The sequence below is a fragment of the Trachymyrmex cornetzi genome, unplaced genomic scaffold, assembly GCF_001594075.2.
Source record: "Trachymyrmex cornetzi isolate Tcor2-1 unplaced genomic scaffold, Tcor1.1 scaffold748, whole genome shotgun sequence".
In the NCBI taxonomy this organism is placed as follows: Eukaryota; Metazoa; Arthropoda; class Insecta; order Hymenoptera; family Formicidae; genus Trachymyrmex; species Trachymyrmex cornetzi.
The window spans coordinates 487,976-495,274 of NW_017300079.1; the positions used below are offsets into that span (position 1 = coordinate 487,976).

Below are 7,299 nucleotides of genomic sequence, written 5' to 3' on the forward strand. Positions count from 1 at the left end.
GAATAATCCACATATAATCGAAACGAATATATGGGACGAACAGATGTGCGAAGAAAATGCGGAAAATAAAAAGGAAATGTAAGTTTTATCCAGATTGGTGGAATTATTAACACGTTCAAATATAAAATGTTGCACATCAAGGATCAGCTTCAATCCAACTAGGGCAATTATTAAAGATCCAACATGGAGAAGGTACGACGGCATGACCTAGTAATGTGAGAAAACTTACTCAACTCCAGAGAGGACTTATGTGCAACCTTTATAGGAGTAGAAAATAATTCGACAGTATAGAGTGTGTGCAGTATCACGCGTTATAGTCGCGTGACAGTCATATTTCTAGAACAAAATTCGAAAAAGGAAAAGGAAATACTCTTGTTACGGAAAAGCGTGATCGTTAATTATTTCTATAGAAATTAAAATATTGTTTAAAATAACAATTTAATTAACGGCCACATCCCACGGATGAATAAATGATTAAGTACATTACATTACCGCGAGTCCCCGCGTTTATGATACAAATAGCAATCCCGTATGGAATTCGTTTGTAATACATGTGAACATACAGCATTTCAATTACGCATAAAATATTCTCTTTATACGATAGGAATTATAACGTCATATGCAAAGGACAATTGTTGTTACTGCGAAGAAGTGTACGTTTCAATAGATTTAATTTACAACTAAACAATTTTCTGATGTTTTTTAAAATTACCTCGTATTCTTAAAAGTCTCTCTCATAAAAAGTATATTTATATAAAAATCTTGAACTTTATATAGAAAAATATAGAATTTAAAAAAGAATAACTATGTTAATCTATAATATGAAGAAACATATCAAATTATTATATTCACAATCTTAATTTACAGAAGAAAATACACATAAGCATATTTGATATAAAAGAAATACACATTTAAGAAAAAAAGTTATTCCGGAAAACGTCAAGCTGTTCGACAAATCTGTTTGACAAATATCTCTCATAAATCTTTGTAAAAATTTGAACACGGGAAAGGCGGAAAATGCGGCAACGTCTTTCAGAGCTTAGAGGCTTCACGTGAATTAATGCGATCTAGTCCATCCTGATCTACGACAAAATCTTGTTAGTACACCTCACCGAGCGGCTGAAATTCACGTCTCCAACGACGTTACAAAGACAAACGTACGTAATTAAATGCTCACGTGAACGATATAACAAGCAGATATCGGAGAAGCGTGAACGGAATATTTTCCGCTGCTCCTAAATACGTCCTGAATTAATGATAGCAGGCTGATTCGCGACGAGATTCAATTAATACGCTTGAACAATCAGCTGGAACTCACCGCAACAAGAGTACGGACGAATACGCGACGCAATTTACATCACGATATGGATATATGATTCTAAAAATCACATCTTCCTATAAAATGTAATTTACTTATCTACAATCTATATATAACATTTTTATTTATTATAGATAATTACACTGATTTCAAAATAATTTTATAATCCTTTCATTGGAAAATATGATTAAAAACTACTTTCCATAAATAATTTTTCATAAATAATTTTCCACTTTTTAATTGTTATATAAAATATAACTGTTTATATGAAATGTTTTAATAATTACATGTCAAATTAAGATCATATTACTTGTACAAAATTATTATTATTTGAATAAAAGGTTCCAAAGTTATTGATGTACAATTATAAATTTGTTATTATTAAAAAGAAGAATAATAAATATTAAGATAAATATGTATGTGCTTCCATGAAAAATATTACATCTAAAAAACGTTTTATTGTTTTTATACACAATTACATGTCTATTACAAATATCTAAATTAGTTATTGATTAAATTATTAATTACTCATACACTTCTTTCTCCTTATACCAAATTTATTCGTGAATTTAAAAGCAAATTTAATTTTTTGATGAGTTTTAAATTATTTTTGTGTGTACACACGTTGTACATATCGTGAAAATGTAATAAAGTAATAAATACAATTTTATGTAACTATCAATTAATATGAAGTAATAAAACGCTTTCTTCTAATATAAATGACATGGGACTTTAATAACATTAACAAATTTTTTATTATTATTTAAATATCTAAGTATTTAAGGTACACAATTATAATATATTTTATATAAAAATATCTATAGTCACACACATGATTAAAATATTAAAATATGTTTCCTTATTTTATTAATTAATGCAGGAAATCGTCGAAAGTAAGCGTTGCCGAAAAAATCAAACCTTCTCCCCATGTAAATAAAAAGAGTGTCTCGTTTAAGTACTTCGACAGTCAATTAATACAGCATAGTAACGGTTCCGGCGTCTATCCGCTGGAAGCGCAATGTATTGTAATGACGGACGTCGATGTCAGAGGGTTTTACAAGGTGTGCCCAATAAAAGTTTCAGGACTTGTCGGATGGTACATCGAAAATCTCTCACTGAAGGAATGTAATGCACAGTTATTGATTGCCACGAACGTTAAGACCTCGAGAATTTCTTATAAATATTCTACAGAGTAACATTTTTTGCTTCTTATCCTCTATACACCATTTTGACAGTTATATCTATAGTCATTTTTCTCTTTCTCTCTCTCTCTTATGTTTTAAATAGGTAACTACGTCAAATTGAAATAAAAGAATATTAGTAATCGTAATCAATGATTATTCGATCTTAATTTTTAATCATTCTAAAAATATCATGAAACGTATTTTTATCGCATTTTTTATTTTATGTTTCATTACGTTTGATATTGTAATTGTTAACTTTAAGAATTTAAAGTAATATGATATTATTTTTAAAGGAAATAATATAATTTTATAAAATGTTTTAATTAAAAATAGCGTACCATAAAATATTTTAGTTTCATCGCATGCGTTTAAGAATTTTATAATAAGTTTCTATTACATTAATAATATCCTACTTTTGTTTAAAAATGCAATTATGTTTATCTAATATTTTAAATATAAAAAGTTTTCATGATACTTTTTACAATTCTCACGTTCATGAACAATTTTTCACTCGAATTATTTTTATTCCTAATTATATAGTTCTCTTATTCTTTGTTTCAATTATTCTTGAGATGTATAAATTTGGTTTGGTTCATTATTCAGCTTGTAACAAATACGTAACGTTTTAATGTACCAACGTATTCCTTTTCATGTTGATTTTGAACATAATCGTCAAATAGTATTTTTAAAAATCAAGTTTGACGAATGCTCAGATAAAGCTTTTTTTTTTTTTTAAGGAAAAGTGACGTCATCGGTCATGGTGATAGTCTCTCGCACAACGGCATTCAATACAACACGACACAGAAATTAAATAATACTGAATTGAAATGAAAAAAACGCTATGTTATGTTCCTCCAGAGATTGATTTAACAAGAATGATGATAGTTATTGTTCAGCAACCGGTCGAATGTAATTCAGATTTGACAAAAATTGATCTCCGAACAATTGATTGGCATTCGTGCCAATATCAATCTACGTTTTCTGTCCGCTTTGATTTCCCGTTTTATTCATTCAGTCCTAGAACTTTTTGGACACGCCTGGTGCGAGTAGCTCGAAATAATGGACGCGCGGCGCGGCGCGCGCGAAGAGATTATTTTAATTAATTGCCGCGCGTAGGCGGGCGCGTTCGAGCGACAATCATAAGGACTTTGAGAAAAAAAGGGGGGGAGGGGGGAGAGAAAGCCAGATCCCAGATTCGCGGAGTTGAGCGGATTCTGTCGATCGGTCAATTCGCGGGCGTGTTCAATTAGCGCGAACATCGAGCAAGAGGTATTACACCGTGAGAATTTTACCGCGGGAAATCTCGGAATGTCGTCCATCAAACGAACGCCGAAAATAACTTTAAACCGGAATGAAGGAAGAGATAGGACTAGGAGGAGGCCCGAGGCAACTACCTCACGCAGGATCCAATCTACGATCCACGATGTGGATCCGATCAATACAAGAGCGCAACGCGCCCATCGGATTCTGGCGAATCCGCGCGTGGAACTTACGTGTCGTGGCACGATGTCGCTGGATCGGATCGCTGGATCGGAGTTCCGCCGAAGATCGCACGGTACAATTGACATCATAGCGATTAATCCCTTCCACGTACGTGTATAAGTATGCGTAATTCTGGTACGTATCCCTCGGTGTGCTATGCCGTATCACTTTTTGACCGTACCATTTTGTCGCTTCTTCGTTATAACCTTCCCTTTTCGAACTTGACGATTATCACTCCGTCAGTTGAATTAAAACGGCCATGGCTTGTCGCGAAAGAGGGATAGAAAGATACGGCTTTCCTCGAGAGATAACGAGATAAGACACGACGTGCACGATCACCGAGAGCACAGATTCGACGCCGATCTCGTCGGGAATTGCACTGGCCGGTTCAGCCCTTTACTTCGTAGCGGAGGGGTGGCGGTATGAGAGAGCGCGTCGCGAGGGAGGGATAAACGGAATGGGAGGAAAAGGAAAGCGAGAGACAGGGCGCAGCGTGGGGACGACCAGCGTGGGAGAATGGAGAAAAGCAGGCGTGGGAGCGATGGCGGGAGGAGGGGGGAGGGGGGAGGATGAGAATATATATACCTACCTACCTACCTACATAGCATAGCATCGCCAGCATCCACAGTGGTGAAAACCACTGTGTGACTGTGGTACATTTCGTGGAGCTCTCACGAGGGACGACGAGCAACGACGGAAGCCGTGACGCGCGCGGGCGGATAGGGGGACGGATACACGACGAGGAGGAAAGCAAAAGAGGAAAAAAAAGACGAAACTGAGTAGGCGAACGAGATGGAGCCGGTGGCCTCTAGAAAATTAAAACAAAAAGCATAGGGAAGCAGCACGTCGTGTTGGAAACGGACTCGTACACACACCGACGCGTTCTCCTGCTTCCTCCCCTCCCCCACCCCCCGGACTATATCCGTCCTTCTTTCATCGCATCTTCTCGCTATGCATCCTTTCTCCCTTTTCTCCGTTCAACGGCGGAGGCACTTTTATTTCCCTTTATCGTTTATTATGAGTGGTACGTTACCCGCCGACACGCTCGTCCTCGAAAAAGACGTGCAAGAAGGTGTCGACGCGGGTTTTTTTTCCCCCTTTTCTCGCGCTTCCTCTAGCTTCCTTCGAACGTTCTCCTTTTGCGGCCTCGTTGTCGTAGAAAAGTCGAAAATTCATGCTGGGAACGTTGGTCCAACTGGTCGATATTGTTAAGCCCATGGCACATATATTAAAAAATTTAAGGCAGTGAGCAGTAAGGAAATTGTAACAATGGATTCGCTACTGGTCTTACGGTCTCTATTGCGATTGGCCAATTCGCTTACTGCCTTGTGTTTTTGTATGTGCCATAGGCTTTAGTCAATATTGGACTTATGTCCGCTTGTTTATCTGTTCCTTTGGATGCGATATCTCTTATTATTTATTCTTCTTTCTTATATCTTTGTATTATATTCGCTGTATTTTCAATGTGCATGGGTTAACAATGATGTTTAAGTAGTATTCAATTTCAAAATGTATTTTAATTAAACTTATAAATTAAAAATCTGAATAAAAAACAGTGTCTACGTATAAAAGATATACTAAACGTGTTTTAAAAATCTTCACATTAATGTCTTTAAGGTCACTAATTTTAAATCTGTATGCAATAAACATTTGAAAATTTAAAATAATAAATGAAATATAGTGTCCAAAATAACTAAAATTTTTGAAAACTTATTTATATTTAGCTGATATCTTATATTTGTGGTACATTTTGGAGACTCCTCGCTACTAATTCTCGTCATAAAGTCTAAGTTATATATAAAAACGAAATTTTTTCATTAAAAGGTAATAAAGATTCGATATTAGGTCTAAACTTACTATATTGATTCTTTTAATTATTTAAAATTCAATCAGTCTAAAAACCTTTATATACTTAATTAAAATTCAGCAAAATATATATTCCAAAAAAATGTATGCAACAAGGAATGAACAAGAGAGAGAGAGAGAGAGATCACAGTTATTGTTATATTATAATAATTAACCCATATCTATGTATGAACAAAATTTGACAATGTCATGAATTTATGATTGTAACATTCATGTATAAGAATAACATTGCAGGATACTTTCATATATGCACACGTATAATATTGTATATGTTCAATTATTACGGTAACTATTATCGTTATGAAATGATTAAAGAGTTTAAAGATAGAATCACACGATTTCATCAATTTCTTGAAAGATAAGCATGCATGCATGTTGCTATGTTTGCTTTGATGCATACAATCTTACGTTTAACAAATAATAATAAAATTAGCAATTGTTTCTTTTGAGATTGGTGTATGTAAGGAAATAAACTCTCTCTCTCTCTATAAAATAATCCATAATAATAAACGTGTATATTAGAGTTCCTATGACGCCAAACCGCCAAACCATATACATCCAAATTAACGTTCATAATACTGATTTTGTTAGATGTAAATTGGCTACTATGACACACATGACATGTGACATACGTCATGACACATGACACAAGTATTAATAATGTCGCTGTAAAATAAAAACGCGCCATTCTTGGGTAAAGTTAGGAATGACGTTGATAAAGCAATTATAAAAGTGTTGCAGGTACGTTTAAATACAAAATTTAATTGTGTCAAATACGGAATATTTGAAACTTGCGCTTGTCTTGGCTATTGTATATAACGGATTTAGGCAACCAATCAAAAATCATTACCTCGGTGACGTAATTCTTACATGACGCTGCGCTTTGTCTTAGCACCGAGACACTACCGTATCTCCTAATTCCTAATTATAGGAACTCTAATGCATGTCAGCATGTAGCGCTCAATGCACCAATTCTAGCATACGTCAGAGCAGGCATGACTGCGTACAAGTTTGTAATTCAAAAAATCGAGCACTGTATAATTATATTTTAACGTTATAATTAACTTGTACCAAACTATGCTTTAATTCCTTGCGTTATCATTAAGTCAGACAAACAAAACATGTTGCAGTCTGTCATGGATCTCTAGCGAGCGTATTACTTCATTTGCGTCACTTTATTACTTTCTCAAGTTTATGTACATTTTCTTTCTACCGTCTCTCGCCGGCAAACTTCTTAATCAGCAGGAAGTTCAAGGTGGAGAATTCATACGCTCAAGCAAAACTGTCTTCACTCGTACGTCATTGAGAATTCTTCTGCGCGCTTCATATTGCGGAAAGAATCTCGGGCGCGAGCGCGAGATAAATCGAGTTTTCGAACGCGAGTACGCCGAAGGAGAGGCAAGGGGACAGGATCTTATTGAAGATAGGTGTGTTCTTAGTGGACGAGAG

At 35.1% G+C, this 7,299-nt stretch overlaps 1 protein-coding gene across 1 annotated transcript in view; it reads right to left on the reverse strand.

Moving 5' to 3' along the window:
* The window catches only part of LOC108768089 (lachesin), a 76,918-nt gene extending 72,572 nt beyond the window's left edge, over positions 1 to 4,346 (reverse strand). The window contains exon 1 of the mRNA XM_018518365.1: positions 3,996 to 4,346. The gene's annotated coding sequence lies outside the window, so the exon portion shown is untranslated. The remainder of the gene's footprint in view (positions 1 to 3,995) is intronic.
* Between the last annotated feature and the right edge of the window lie 2,953 nt (positions 4,347 to 7,299).